General features: G+C 44.0%; 1 protein-coding gene across 3 annotated transcripts in view; it reads left to right on the forward strand.

Moving 5' to 3' along the window:
• The first annotated feature begins 227 nt into the window (after positions 1-227).
• Positions 228-14851, forward strand: part of LOC146832697 (Y+L amino acid transporter 2-like) — a 395072-nt gene continuing 380448 nt past the window's right edge. The window contains exon 1 of one of the 3 annotated variants that reach the window (XM_085605981.1): positions 228-545. The gene's annotated coding sequence lies outside the window, so the exon portion shown is untranslated. The remainder of the gene's footprint in view (positions 546-14851) is intronic. The other 2 variants (XM_085605978.1, XM_085605979.1) reach the window with 2 other exon arrangements.

The following is a 14851-nucleotide window of genomic DNA, read 5'->3' on the forward strand; positions in this document are numbered from 1 at the left end:
CTTTTTTGTACTCGTTGGTATTAGCTACTTACTCTATAAAAAAAACAAAAAATAAATAAACAAGACAAGCGAAAAGTGAGCGTGACCTCTTCCTGGATCAGGGAGGCACAATGAGTTCTCTTGGCTGTATTTACGTTTTTTTCTGCTGTGTTTGCGCTAGGCTCATGTTTTCAGCTTTAAATATAGTCTCAGTCTAAACAGCTTGGAGCGTGGGAGTCAATAATCCTACCTTCTTCCGGTCCAGGATTGCCCATGGCAAGTTACTGCTCTTCTTTACTGCCATTTTTATTCATTTTTAGCAACGAGTTCTGTAAAACAGCGATTCACGGGGAATGTTTATGTTGCGAAAAGTAATTGGACACTAACAGAAACTCCTGGGATAGTTTTTTTTTTTCGAAGTCTTGCAACTAACTGGGTTCTGCACGGTTGGTTGCGGTGACGCCGCTTGTTCCGCGTTTCAAGATACATTTTTACACCAACTTTTTTCCACTTAAAAAGCCGTGGGTGAACGCCAAAGTAACGCCCAAGGACTGCGAAGACTTTCGGTAAGTGTCGATAACACGCAGTTTGTTTAACATGACGGTTTCAAGAGCGGGTGTATGCAGTGAGAAGTGTGTGCAGTCGTTGTAAGTGGCATGCCGTTTTATGGACACGGCACTGACGTACAAAATATTATTTATTGGGGTTTTCAGAAGTACAGAGATATCTAATTTTTTTCTGCATGTTTACCTGTCTAATTCCATGAGTGGTTGACAGGCGGTTTTGAGAAGGAACGATCCACAGGCAGCATTCTCATGTTTAGAAATATGTGAATACCTGCTTAGTCAGCCATGTCCTAGCAGCATGACCTGAGGCGTGTGTTTTATAGGTCGATCCTTCCAGACGGCACAAGCTGCCTGGTTGGAAAAGTTCTATCGTGGGTTTACTAAGAACATGCAGGAGCTTGCTGGCCGCCCGTGACGTACCATTGCTTGGCTCCATGCCACTCCCATTGGCTTGCTTCTTATTTGTTGGTTTTCTTTGTCCTACGTTGTTCCTCTTGTCTTCGCCCCTCCCCACGAGCATAATCTCGCTACCATCTCTCTGCTAGGCTGACTTTTATCTTTCAGCTCATCCGCTCTCTCATTCGGTACTCTGTTATCCACACCCTTTTTATTTTATTTTATTTGTGCTCTCCCATGAAAAAAACAAGCATTGGCATAGCCAATAGGTCTCGCCTTTGGGACCTTATAAGTGTTTAGCCATGCAACAGTTGATGTTGTTGCACCAAGGATATAGTACTGCATAACTAAATACTTATAAGGTCGCAAAGGCAAGAGCTATTGGCTATACCAATGCTTGTTTTTTGTGTGCTCGTGCCGAATTTTGATCCCAATCCAATTATGCATATAACCAATAGAAGTGCACCGTGAAATGTAATAAAATAAGGAACTATCAATGTGTTCTTAAACAGCGTGTCCTCTGTTGGAAGTTAATCAGCAGAGCGGTGCAGATACACTCTCTTGGTGACTAGTTCATTTGCAGAGTTATGTAGATGTAATATTTCAGCAGAAGCTCTGCAACAGAGGTGCATTGGCTGGCGAGCACAGCCGCATTCTGGAGTAAAGTGCACTGTAATGGAAATCCACTGTTTAGAGATTTGCACGTGTAGTCTTCATTATAATTGTGGCTGGTGTTAGCAAAAATTTTCATTTTGCTAAAATTTTATGATAATAAAAGTACTTATAGGGGCTTTCAGCCAGCCCTCTTCATCCATGGGCCTGTTATTGTGTCATTCATATTTTCAATACACAGCATGGGGCAGCCCAGCTTCGGCCATTGGCTAACTTCACTCAATGCATGCTTTTTGAAACCCCAAAAAGTATTTTTTACTCTTAACCTATTTTTTTTAAGATTGATGAGTGTCTGGCAACTTTCGCGACGTAAAGTGTACAAAAAGCATGACAACACAACCACCATTGACAAACTTTAAAGGCTCGTGGTCAACACTAGGCCTGCTGGCTTTGCCAATGCTTGTTATTCATATTGTGACCGTTTTGTAACAGAGATAAATCGGTTGACCTGTTTTGCAGATGCAAGATTTGATTGGCAGCTTTTTGGCGGAAGAACAGGGGGAGGGGGCTGCGCCATAACTGTGTGAATTACCGAGCCCCGCGAGGAAGGCGCATCACAGAAGTGTCAGTGATGCATAATCGCTTCTGTGTGCGTCTGTGGTCAAGGGATAGCCGTAGCCGTGGGGAACAAGACAAACATAACAAACATTGGCCGCGCGGCTGTGAAAGCGAAAGTAATCATGATCAAAGCAAAAGGGATCGCGATCGCGAGGACGGGACGCGCTGTGTGGTACACGCGCAGCAGTGATTGGCGGCTGCGCGCATGCACGCTCGAGTGAACGCAGCGTTAGGCCAGTGAGGTCTGCTAACACTATGGAAACCCGTATCCTAAATGTCTCTCCGGGCAGCGCATGCGCTGGCTCAGGCGAGACCTAAAAACCCTGTATTTACTAGGGGTGGGCGGAATTTGCGGAATTAACCTTCGCAAATTATCGCGAGAATGTTTAAAATTATCGCAAACAAGCAGAAATATCGCGAAGATGCGGAAGTTTTTTTCCGGCATGTTCGCGCGATTTTCTGCATGGTTGCGGGTCGCCAACTTACCCATGTGGCTGCTTGCGGGCGCGGCCATCTTGTTTTGAGTTGTTCTCGCGGTGCATGATCGCGAGAAGAAAGACGTGATCGCGCGACGCATGACGTCACTGCGGGCGCGAACTGTCGCGAGACAGCGCAAATGGCTAAAAACAATACAACATCTCATGGAGAACGCGACCGGATCAAGAAAACTTGTCGGCGAACGCAGGGATTCAGGTAAGGCGATCGCGCGCGCGCGAGAATGTATCATTTTACAGCGCGAGCAAGAAACAAATTATCGCCTAGCTGCGGAAACCGGAATTTTTGACATTTTCGCGCTCTCCGCGGAACGCAAAAATGTCAAATTATCGCAATTTCCGCGAACGGAACGAAATTTTTGCCCAGGCCTAGTATTTACCACTCCAATGTGTTTGCCATCTTGGTTACAAAGCAAAACATTAAAGCACATTATACCCATATAACTCTGCTGACGCACATGCGTGAATACGCATGCACGCAAATGTGTCCTCACGCATGTGCACACATATTTCAACAATCATACACGTGCATACGTCAACATGCACATGCACCCTAGTGGAATGACGAGACCATTAGCAGCCGTCATATATTTGCACGTTTTTTTACATTTATTTATTTTTGACGATGCTGAACAGCCCTAGAGCAAATTCCAATGCTGTAGTGTAGGACATTGCCAAAAGGAATTGACAAAGACAGAAGATCCCAAAGGCAAGACCTATCAACTTTGCCAATGCTTTTTTTTGTAAAGTGGGCCCAACCTGACACAAAAGTTATACCACACTGTATGCTGCTTAGTATTACTCCATATACATCCATCCCATGCTGCGGCATGGACACTGTAAGATGGGTTGGTGTACACCAGGACGCATATGTGCTAGCGCACTGTCTTTGGGCAGGGGTGCTGGGACCAGTACCGTTCAGCAGGAATCAGTCGTGCCTTTACAGAATTGATTTATTTAGAAGTTTTGTGTAGTACCCCATGCCAACCTTGACACTCCAATGTGCCCAAAGAAAACAAACATTGACACAGTATATGGAATAAAAGGAATATACAGGTTTTAGAGTCAATCTGGTTCTGGTAACTGGTACCTTCAACATTGATTCTGGATCCATAACCTTTGAATCCTTGTGAAGAGGTTTTTTGAGAGGCCACTGAAAGTCACTTTACAGCAGCCCAAGTGTGCAACCATTAGGATTCGTAGTAACTCTACGAGGGCCTGTCTCAAGAAATGGGGCTATTTTCTGTGGGAGTGACAAATTAATACTGCTACCCTTAATACTACCCTTACTACTACCCTTAAGAATATTGTAAACTTAAGAGGAAAGGAGAGATTAGAATTAAAATGGATTCCTAGGTCTCTTGTTACTCGTGAGGGTGCCGGAGGTGTTCCTAGATTTCTACTCGCATTTAAATGAATTAAATCAAAGGAGCCCTCCTCTCTCAGAATTAGGGTTTTTATTTTGACTTTTTTTAAACAGTGGAAGCTTTCTTCCATACAGTGAGGCACGCTGTAATGTAAGCATCTTCCATACAGATGTGAATCTGGGTGTCACGTACATACATTTGAAAGTGAACGTGGTTCTGATCAAGAATTCGGTGCAGGAAGCGGGAGCATGTAGATATTGAAGAGTAGTAGGTGACAAAGAAGACCCAGAGGGACTTAACAAAGTACTTTGCAAGATGATTACAGTCGCAACGTCATCCTGTGCCCTGGGCACCCCCATTTTCTGTTAAATGGTACTGGTGGTAACTGACTCTGACTGTCCCTGGGTTCTGCCTAAAAAGCCCAGAGCCACTGCTATGGTGAAAACACACACACACACATTAGGGTATATATATATACTATATGTCAGTGTACCACTATGATTGGCATGACCTAACCTATAAGTCCCTAGTACATACTAGGGCAGGGGGATTAAAGCTACCTTTAAGTCCATAATATATAATAGGGCATGGCAGTTTAATGGCCAGCAGCCCTTTCTACACTTGCATGTGTGCACTGCTTAGAACCTGAGGTCATGTTAAAAGCAGCCCTGTGTTGCAGCACTCCTTTTAAATGTAAATTGTGCCCAAATGTGACGTTGGTTGTAGGGACACTTAAAGAATTGATAAACTACAATATTTTGGCATATTAGGCACCTCCAGGGTCTCCTCTAGGTGATCCAGGGGTGGGGGATCATGTACTTATAAGGAGGGTCCTTATAAAATAAGTTTTATATGCCCTGGGGATAGAGAAATTGCACATTTCACTTCCCTCATTGAAGTAAAGTGCTTCCCAAAATCAACTTTTGTGTTAGGAGCACTGTAGAGTGACGATCTGCATTATTTGTGCATATTCAAGACCCCTAAAGTCTCTCTTAAGTGTCCCACGGGAGGGGGTTATGTAGCGATAAGCAGGGTCCTTATAAAAGACGTTAATAGGCCTTGGTGTTGGAGAAATTAATCAATTAATTTTCCCCTTTTTAGATCCCCAGCCACATAGGTTAACATTGCAATAGGTTATGAACTCATAGCTAATGCTGGGGAAATATAGAAAAATATCATTCAAGGGCTTAGGAGAATGGTATGGAGGAATCCAACAATATGCTATTGTTGGATTTATCCTAAAATATACAGAAAATAAGTTATAAGACTTTCTCGTCTGTAAGTCAAAATTCAGTCTTCCTGCTCTCTTCCCTGATTGGTCAGAGTTAACAGGATTAGCCAAGCTGCTTTGATGAAGTGATAAGTGGCACCCAGGGAGATAGGTTATCTGGGAGGAGAGGGCTCTGCTACACGTGAATGCCAGAGCAGGGGGAGGGGTTGTAAACCAGGAGCTTCAATGGAAGAAGGAGACAGGCAGAAAATGGCAGGTCCATCTGCCTCCTCACCTCTGAACCCAGCCAGAATGCAGGCTTAACGAAGGAATTTGCAGATGTCAGGGGGAGGAGAGGTATGGAAATGAGCCATAATGAAGGTTGGTTTAACTAGCTCTTCCTCCTCTGCTGAGATATCAGTCATATTGAAATTTGGATGAATAGAGGAATAGTGTTCTCTGAAAGACCATAGCGCCACACTTTGGAGGAAGTGGTCATGCTCTGGGGTGTTGCCCTGCTCCTCGATGGACAGGAGTGCCTTCCTGCTTGAGCCCAGAGGACAATGAATAAGTATCTGAGAGGGGCAGAGTCTCCTATCTCTGCTGCTTGAAACTAAGAGAAGAAAAAGGTTTGCCAAGCTGGAATCTTGATTTGCACCATCAGGCCCTGTATTCTGACTGACTGCACCTGCTGCATTATCTGGAACTGCAGCCCTTTGGATGTACCGTGCTTCAAGGGAAATAAAGAGTGGACGCCAAGCTGGAAACTTGATTTGCACCATCAGGCCCTGCATTTTGTCTGACTAAACCTGCTTCCATATCTAGAACTACAGCCCCTTGGATGTACTTTGCTTCAAGAGGAATAAAAAGTGGGCACCCTGTAAGCTACATGTTAACAGAGCTCACCTACGTCAACTCCAGCAAGAGTCCCTTGCCTGGATTGCATTTAGTGGACTTTTAATCATTTTGGCCAGATGCATTGTGGGGATTGTGGTCCCAAACTTTCAAGGACCGATCTTGGAGCTTCCAGACCCTTGGATTGCATTTTGGACCCTCTGAACCCTCAAGAGAAGCGTCGGGAAGAAGTTCCAGAAGTTTGGATAAGTTTGGAGCAACTTTGGGAAAAAAATCCATTAGGTGACTAAGTGCTAGAAAGTGGTTATTCTTAAAAGAATCATTGCTCTGGTTCCCTACATTGGAATTTTGTTGTTTTGGTGTTATTTTAAAGATAGCAATATTTCCTATTTTGGTACATTTGTATGGGATTTTTATTGTGTGTTGTCTCTTAATGATTGAATTGGTGTTTTTAAATGCTTTACATACCTGTTTCCTAAGTTAAGCCTCCCTGTTCACAGCCAAGCTACCCAGGGTTGAGCATGGGAATAATTTATTGACACCTATACTGAGCCCTAGACCGTGTTACGGCCTTATTGCCAGTAAATACAAATGTAAATGTAAGGGTATTTCTAAAGCGTGACTGTCACGCCAAAAAGGGTCCTGGCGCTCTTCACTGACCTGCGCATCTGAAGAACTTTGGCCAGACAGAGATTTGCTGAGTGTAAACTTCTGAGAGGAGTGTAGAAACCGATTCTCGCTCTTAGGTATCCTGGGCCTATCCCATGCAACACTTTGTGGGTTAGCAGTAGGATCTTAAAGGTGATCCTCTTCCTAACCAGGAGCCAGTACAGGTCTCTGAGGGATGAAGACACATGCGATCTCAGAGGTAGGCGAAGTATCGTACGAGCAGCTGCATTCTGCACCATCTGTAGCCTATTGATGAAAAAAGTAGGCAGGTCCATATACGGTGCATTGCCGTAGACAGTCTTGATGTAATCGGAGCTTGGACCACCTGTTGTCTAGCCGCCGAAGAATGCAAGTGCCGTTACTTTCCCAGAATACGTAATATTCCAAAACAGGTTCCTACCACAGCATTGACCTCTGAGAGAAAAGCGAGTTCCCCATTGAACTTGATACCTAAATTTAAACAGTGGTAGATGCATATTTACCACTACTAATAGTAGATCCAATTTTTGCTTTTTGTCTTTCCGTCCTCATACACCTGCCCATTCCTGTGGATTGATCTGCAAAATGTTGTTGTGATATATGTTGTGGAAAGTTCAAATAGTATTAAGCCAGTTTGTTGTCCTTCATAACGGGTGATAATTTGATCCTCCTTGATGTTGTTAAGAGCCGATTCTGGTCCTCTGGTGGTACTAATGCAGACTGGAAGTGAAGCAGGATGTGTCAAGAAAGACTGTGTCCCTGAAGATGGTATATTTTTAGGGTACACTCGATCAGTGTATTAGTTAGCAAGATAGAATCGTGAGTTCAGCCACACTTTAAGGTCAAAGGTGACAGATGCTCTGCATCTGTACCAGCTCTTGTCATTTTTAGGTGTGGCTAGAGGCAGACTTAGTTGTATGCTAGAACTCATACCATCACACCCAAAAAAATATACAGGGGCAGGCTTCAGGTCCTTCTCCTTCAGACACTGTTTAAATCAATTGTCATTTACATTTTGGATCAGCCTATGTGAGTATTAGTTGGGCTAAATATACATTTATTTGTCTGTCAGAGATCATGCCAACAAAACTAAAATTAATATGGTGAGAAGATTTGGATTAGCCATTTTCACTGTTTGGTTGGTTTGGATACATTTTCTTCTGGGCATTACTAGAATATAGTGTATTTGACATTTCGCATCAGACCAAAGAAGTATTTTCTCTTCACCACCACGTCTTTTGCTATTATGCGTATTAGTTTGCCTATAGAATGCTTTTGTTGCAATGCATGGTAGGCAAGGCCTCCATACACTGCAATGGAGGTGCAGTAGATCACATCTACACACCTCCCAGAACCATATTCCTAGCCCTTGCCCCTTTTTACTCCCACACCAACACTTACTCTTACTTATAAGACTACTCCTACCTCTAGCCCCACTCCTGTTTATGGTTCAAATCTGTTTTATTCAATTTACAGAGAAAGTAGCATGCCCTGGTCTGACAGGGCCCATCCCCAGCAGGGCAGTTCAGCGATACCAATTGCATGAGGGACAGGGCAGTGAGAACCAACTTTCCCCAAAAGTCCCCCCGTCCACTCTCTCACTCCTCCCTCCCACTCAGGTTTGATTTGTATCAACACAGCCCCTATCCCCACACTGCTTACATCTGTTCTTATATAAGACTTGGCAGTAGCATCAAAATGCCCTAATGTAGGAGCTTGCAAAATTCGCACCTATTATCTTCTGGAAGGGTACATCATAGATCTTGTCCCAACTGAAGATGACATTCTTTTTCATGAACTATCTCAATGGTTCAGCTAGCTCAGAAACATTATTTACAAACCTGGAACAATATTCTGCCAGACCTAAACATGATTTAAGATGATCTTTGCAAACTGGTTTATTTGCTTCAAGCACAACCAATACTATACTTTTCTTTGGTCGAATGCCTTCTTTGGAAATCTCATGACCTTAGTATGTTATTCAGCTTTTCCTTAATTTGCATTTCTTCTTCTTTACCGTTAACCACACTTTCCCAGTCGTTCCATCACTTGTTCCATCAATTCATCATGTTCTTTTCCAGTCTTCCCCATTACCAAGAGAGGGTCCTGAAAACATAAAGCATCTTTTAATCTATTAGATATGTGCTGCATCATCCTGTGGAACTCTTCTGAGGCCGACGCTAAACCAAAAGGCATCCTGCAATAGCAATAGGCCCTCAGCCGTGTAACACATTATGTAAGATGTCCGAAACATTTGTGAAGATCAATTTGATGATATGCAGCAGACAAATGGATAACACTAAAGATTTCACCACCTCCCATTGGTGTCAGCATCTCTGAAACATTAGAAAGTGGTTGCCTATCAACCCAAATGTTTCTATTGAGGTCACGCGACTCAATTCACAGACAAAGCTTCCCCCTCCTAAGTAGCCACCACAATGGGTGCTAGCCACTCTGACGACTCAATTTCCTCAAATATCTTTTGTTCCAATAATTTATCAAGTTCTTTTTGCAAAGGCTTTCTAATCAGGTGCGAGATATTCCTCACTTTGTTAACAATTGGAATGGAACACTTCTTCAAGACAATTTTATGCGAAAAGCCTTTCAATTTTCCCAGACTCTCTGCAAATACTTCTGGAAATCTTTCCTTTAACTTTTCACTTTACAATTCACTCTTGTCTATCTCTGTGGCAGCACTACGTATTTCAGCTGGCAAAACAGTGTTTTTTTTACACTCTCCTCTCATTGTCTTCTTCTTTATTCTGCTCTGGCTATCTGACTATCCTATTAGCTTTTACCAAAGTAAGCTGTGGCCCAGGAGCGCTCAGACTCCCATGTCCCTTGCCTGAATCATTTCCTGCTTCCTTGAATTCGCATTGGTGGTCATAGCTTGCTCCATCATACTCCTGCATAGTCACCTTGTTATCGCCACTCTCTCTGGCACTCCGTAGCTGGTCCGAGAAAAACACAAAGAGCCTTGCACTCAATATTCCCTGGTTCTACGACCATATCTACCGGCGAGCCTATCTGTCAGCAGCTCGATCACAGCTTCTGAAACCTTAAGACCTCCCTTACGAGTTTGGAGCCATCAGGCCATAGTGTTTATACAATTAATTACCTGCCGAATCTATCAAAAAATGCCTCTAAAAATTTCAAGCACAGACTCCTATAAGCACACCCAGAAACCCTAATCTCAGATCCCTACTTCTGCATAAGAAAGAGTGAGGCAAAAGCTGATCTTATCTTCTTTACGAAAAGACTTGCTAAATGGAGGCTGGCATTTTACTTACTGCTACAAATCACCACAGCCAAGAAGACCCCCCATGGGCTTAGACGTACGATTGCCCCCTCACCTACCTATGAAGCTGAAGCAACCATCTCCCTTTATAACAATGGGCCCATCCTTGTTCAATCATCTGCCTACATCCTGGTCATTTTTGACACCAACTTCCCCATCATCAAGAACTCAATGTCTAGTAATGAAACCTCACCATCCCATGGTCCCCGATTTCCTCTGGCAACACCCAAAATCCATATATTGTGGCCTCTCACAACCTTGGCATCTCAGATGACCCATCCCCTTCCCTCCTTTGCTCCGCTATAGGGACCTGTGAAGTAAATAACAACTCTTCTTTGACATTAGGTGGACCAGAATCTCTCTTCTCCCATTCCCTAACTAGTCAACATGCTCACCACTCTCCTAGAGCAACTAGGTCTGAGGCACTTAGCCACTTAGGGCACACCTTCACCCCTTCTACACCCCTGACCCCATGCACATTATTGCAGACTCTCCTAAAGTGCCTATGTCTCTCCCCAAAGCTACTCCTTTGTCACGTTCATATCCTGTTTTTCTAACCAGACCATCATCAGGACTCATAAGACCCTTGTACCTCTTCTTAACCAGGAGATATACTTCCCACCTCACGACACACCTCACAACTCTACCTCGCCTCCGCATCTCTCTAACCTCTCTTCACCTAGACCACATCCACATAGCTCCTGTCCCCGCCCACACACAGCTTTTGAATCTAGACTGGAAGAGATCTCAGTTGCCCTTCAAAATTTCAAGGCTTATGTCCAAAGCATCTTACTCCTCACCTCCGAGCTGTCTGAGAATCGGAAGTTTAGTGAACCCTCGAATACTGAGTGCTTCAACTGCACACATCCCTTTAATTCTTGCCCCAGGATCTCTGGACATCCCTTACCCCAGTGACCTCAATCACAAGTGGCCCATACACACCATATATGGGAAACCTTTCCACTCCCTAATGACCCCTCTTGTCCTTGCAGAGTTAAAGACCCACTTCAAGATAAGGATATTACTACCCTTCTTCTCTCTTATGACCCATCATATGCTGTTTGCACAGATAATTTGTGCCAAATCGAAGCGATCCACTCTAACCCGTTTAGAGAACCTTCGGTAAACTCTTGATCCTTAAATAAGAACATCCTCACTTGTGTCCCCACAACTACTCCTCCCTCAGAAGATCATAAATCACAGCTTAAATGAATGATTCTCAACTGCAGATCAGCAGTACGGCATGCTGCAGAAATTGCTGCCCTCGCCCTTGCTCATGATCCAGACATTTTAGTGTTGACTGAAACCTGGATTACCAATTCTTCTGCACCCTTTATCCACATACTAGTGCCCCCTAACTTTGACATCATCAGGCTAGGTAGGTCGGGTGGACAAGGTGGAGGCATCGCTTGAATACATCGTAACAATCTATCAGTTAGACAACTGCACTCAGATTCCTTGTCGTCATGCGAATACCTCAGATCTCATGCAACAAGAGGCAAGCTTGCAAATTCCACACGCTCTACCATCCTCCACAAGACAATCTTCCCTTCCTAAAACAGATCATGGATATCATCTCACCGAATGCGGTGTGTCATGGCACCCAGATCTTCCTTGGAGACTTTAACCTCCTTTGGAATGACATCTGTGTCTCGTCAGTCAATAGCGTCAAATCGCTCATAGCAGACCTCAACCTCACTAAAATATGTGACAGCCCTACTCACATCAAGGGAGCTACCTTAGATCTGGTCATTGGAAAGATCAACTCCAACTTGAATCTATCGCCCCCTGTGACTGAACGGACCACCATTGCATCTCCTTCCTGGTCACAGAATCAGTGAGATCCAGCTCAGCTCAGCTAAAGAGACCCAGGCACTGGCAAAGAAGTCTTAGAAACATTAACCTATATGATTTGATCTCCTGCATTGATAACAGCCTGCCCCCCTCTGTATATGTCTGATGTCGGCAACCTTGCAGATCACTATAATCGCTCCTTGAATAATATTTTAGACTCAATTGCATCCCTACATCTGAAAGGATGCCCTCCAAAATCTCCACTTATATAATGGTAGCTTAAATACTGAAAGATGAAATCTGAGACTGGCGGAACATCTATGGAGATCCTCTCCCTCCCTTGACCATCTCACTCAACTGAGATCTCTGAGAAAGTTATACAACAAACGCATCAGATGCTCTAAAGCTAGTTACTTCGGAACACAACTAGAGCAAGCCAAAAACCGCCCAAAGAAATTGTTTGAACTCATCAAGCTTCAGTCAAACAGCCAACCCAACCCTCCCTCAATTGAACTCTGTTGGCAGCCTAATTGTGGGGAATTTGACACCTTCTTCCAGGAAAAAACAAGCAAAGATTGAACTGGAACTACGGGCAGCTTTGGAGAATCTCCCTGTCTCCTATTCTTTCTCCGAGTCTGGGTGTAGAAATTGCCGTTAGCATAAGCTGAAGCCATTTTGGTTGTGGCATTCATTTTTGTTAGCCATGTGCTAGCCATGTGCTTCTCCCGCCTTCACTGTTGCTTGCCTTTCTATTCTACTTGAGTCATCAACTGTAGTTAACTCCTTCAGTACTGAGCCAGAGCACTGTGTATGCTCAGAAAGGCCTGTAGCTGCTAGAATGCAGTTGTTTTAGAATGTAACTATCAGGCTATTTCGACTGATGTAAGCAGTTCTGTCTCCCCTCCCACTCTGCTGACCAAGTGATTTCTATCTGTCCATGTTATTCAATAGCTATTCCTGTGTATGCCTGTACCTTACCTTTAAGTCTCCATGCTTACTCAGCTGTAAACAGGGTATATAAGACCATTGGTTTCTGTATTCCATTGCCTACCTCCTACAGTGCCTGAGGGTGCTGTATTGATGTAGTCCCACTCATGAGAGATTAATAAACTTATTTGATATTCCAGCTTCCGTGCTAATCTCTATTTTGTTGGTCTAAGGACCTGTGAACAGATAAGGGTGAACCCCTGCACCGGTGGGCCCCTAAAAAGGCTCTCTTCCACATGGGGTGCCCCCACCCATTCTGGTTCTTCCCCCCCAAAAAACAATGCTTCTTGAAGCCTATTCCAAACCTTGGACGAAAACACCATTCGCAAAACTCTGGCCTCTTAGAAACCATCAAACCATTTCAGCAATCCCTTGCCATCGAATCTCTTCAATGAGATCAGATCATCCATACTACCTCTTTGGAGGAAAATAATTAACGCTTCGTTGCTTCAAGGTTCAATTCCGGAGTGCCTTAAATCGGGGTAGGTCACCCCCATCCTTAAACAACCGATGGCAGACCATACTAACCTTCCAAATTTGTGTCTGATTTTCAACATTCCTATTCTGGCTAAGCTCCTAAAGAAATGCGTACACACCCAGCCAGTAGCCTTCAACTGCTGGACCAATTCCAATCTGCCCTCCGTTTGGGTCAAAGCACGGAATCTGCTCTTAGCCACATTGTTGATGATGCTCTACGAATGCTGGACCTAATGAATTGTGCCTTTTGATCCTCCTTGGCCTATCGTCAGCTTTTGACAGGGTCAAACATGATACCCTTATTGAGCTACTATAGCATAGGATGGAGCTATTAGGGACTGTGCTAAACTGGTTCCCCTCATTCCTACACAATAGAACGCAAAGACTCAAGGTGAATCAGGCTCTGTCCAAACCCGCACTGCTCACTCTAGGGGTACCACTGGGGTCCACGATTTTGCCCACACTCTTCAACTTGTTCATGGAGCCTCTAACAGAAATCCTGGAATTATCCAACATTCATTATCACATGTATGCTGATGACATGCAACAGTACCTGAAAGTCTCCTCCCTTGAGGCCATGAGGCCACTCAACGCTATTGTTCAGGAAACACAAAATTGGTTGACTCTAAATCACCTGTATTTAAACGCTCTCAAAACAGAATTTCTCCTTACTGCACCAGCCAAACACTCTCCAGACATTGAAGGATGGATGTGTCATCTACCAGCTCTCAACTGCACTCCAAACATCATTGATTCCGCGAGCTTTCTAGGAATAATGCTAGATAAGCATCTGAACATGCAAAACCACATTAGTGCACTCACCAAAGGAGCAAACTTCCAACTGAGAGTCCTAAGGAAAATAAAACCGTCCCTACTCCACAACGACTTTAAGATTGCGGTCCAAGCCCTATTGATCTCTAAACTTGATTATGGTAGCTCAAACCCTCTGTGGACTTCCTAGATCAAAGACGGCGCCACTTAAGGTCTCTCTCAACTCTGCTGCAAGGCTCATTACAGGCTCCAAACGCTATCATCATATCACGCCAAAGTTGAAATCACTAAAATGGTTCCCATATGAAGCAAGGATACATCTCAAAATTGCATACATGACCCACAAAGCTTTATTTCAACACCCCAGTGCATCTTGTGCAAAAACTTGAGCTCTTTGAGGATCTAGATCCTCTAGAGCCTCTAGCACTTTACTCCTCAAGTCACCAAAAATCCATTAAAAAAACCCTACAATCGAGCATTCTTGGGTATTGCACCACGAATTTGGAACTCCTTGCCACCTGAAATAAGACTTAACGGGCCCGATTCACAGAATTAACTTAAGACTAAATCCTAAACTTACTACCATTTTGGTATTCACAGAATGCACTTACTACTTTTGGTATTCACAGAATGCACTTACTACTTTTGGTATTCACAGAATAGATTTACGACTACTAACTTTACGTCCGCAGTCGGGCCGGAAATTCCGGCCCGGAGGCGGAGCTTCCGGCCCAGAGGCGGAACTTCCGGCCCGGAGATGGGGCTTCCGGGCCGGAGGC

The sequence above is a fragment of the Triturus cristatus genome, chromosome 5_1, assembly GCF_964204655.1.
Source record: "Triturus cristatus chromosome 5_1, aTriCri1.1, whole genome shotgun sequence".
In the NCBI taxonomy this organism is placed as follows: Eukaryota; Metazoa; Chordata; class Amphibia; order Caudata; family Salamandridae; genus Triturus; species Triturus cristatus.